Here is a 1,312-nt window from a genome sequence, read left to right as displayed (position 1 = left end):
TTCAATTCAAATATAATCTACGGTATATAATACAAAATGCGACCTTAATCGCGAAAAATCGACATCTTTAAGGGTGATGAACCCATTTAGTACAAATTCCATGCCAATCCAATTCAAATTTGATTTACCAATGTACTCTATACAAAGCAAAATGCAACTTTGTTGCCCAAAAATTTAAGATCTTTTAAGGGTGATTAACCCATCTATTTCCCATTCCCGTACGCCCATGGAGAATTCTCTCCCCAAATTCTCTCATCCTCGTGTGGTTTGTTTTGATTCGAAGATTCGTGTGACTGGAAACTCGACAGATTCAAGCTCCTGATTAGTGTAACGGGACAACAATTCGACGATTCCCGTTGATATTCGGAGTTGGACGTTGCACATTTTTGCTTAAATCGGTGCCACGCAATCCGTAGAAGCTGGTGAAACCAAGCTGCAACTTCAAAAGGTGAGTTTTTCCTCGATTCTAAGTGCGCTGAAGTGACGAACCTTTCCAAACATTTCAGCTCATTCACCCGGCCAGGCCAAGAGGATTTTTTTCTTCAATGTGGCTCCGACGTTCGCACGGTGGGTGCAAGAACAAACATCATCAATTAGTACTATCAGCAACGATGAAGCACCCAACATTGATAGCTACATTTTGGTTACCGATAACTGCCAGGTAAGTGCGCTCGCAATGATACTTGAATCCAGCATTGAACAGTTTTCATTTCATTCATTTTCAGCCTTTCGTGCAACTTCTTGCGATGCGTTCAGTTAGGCAACCGATCTATGGAAACAGTGTCCCGGGAAAATCATTCAAGAACGGCGCGATCGGTGAGTATGTTTTCCATCAATTATGAAAGAGCATAATTCACTCATTTCAGATGTATTGCAGCAACATCTGAGGGACCGTCGCACGGGGCTACTTGGGACTGGACGCTTAGGTGTTAAACGTAAGGACTTCACTACCACAATCAGGTCAGGGTACCAGGTTCGATAGCGCTTCCAAGGACTCTGTAGGATAGCGGGATCCGTACCTATGATGCTCATGGTGATGGACGAAATAAAAATATAGGTACACAAAGTGATTAACATTTCGTTGTTGGACATATCACAACCAGATTCGGGTACTTTGCCACGAAATAATCAATCATGCAAAACAAGAAACACCTTTTTCAACAAGGCGATCAATGAAAAATGTTTTCATTCATATACTGACTTGGCTTATAGTCACAGACAAACAGACGCAACTATTTATACGACAATAAACCATGCTTTTTTTTACTTATCTGACTCAAAATCTGACATTTTGGGGGCCTCATTGGCCACA

General features: G+C 41.5%; 1 long non-coding RNA gene across 2 annotated transcripts; it reads left to right on the top strand.

Annotated features, from left to right (window-relative positions):
• The first annotated feature begins 317 nt into the window (after positions 1–317).
• Positions 318–1,012, top strand: LOC129751212 (uncharacterized). Of its 2 annotated transcripts, none has more exons than XR_008738651.1 (4): positions 318–448; positions 507–661; positions 726–816; positions 878–1,012. It is a non-coding gene; the product is annotated as an uncharacterized LOC129751212 (long non-coding RNA). The 2 variants fall into 2 exon arrangements; XR_008738648.1 differs by having other exon boundaries at positions 726–820; positions 878–1,004.
• The last annotated feature ends 300 nt before the right edge of the window (positions 1,013–1,312 follow it).

This window comes from Uranotaenia lowii, chromosome 1, assembly GCF_029784155.1.
Source record: "Uranotaenia lowii strain MFRU-FL chromosome 1, ASM2978415v1, whole genome shotgun sequence".
Classification (NCBI taxonomy): domain Eukaryota; kingdom Metazoa; phylum Arthropoda; class Insecta; order Diptera; family Culicidae; genus Uranotaenia; species Uranotaenia lowii.
The sequence above is the reverse complement of the archived record's forward strand: the minus strand, read 5'-3'. Positions and strand labels throughout refer to the sequence as shown.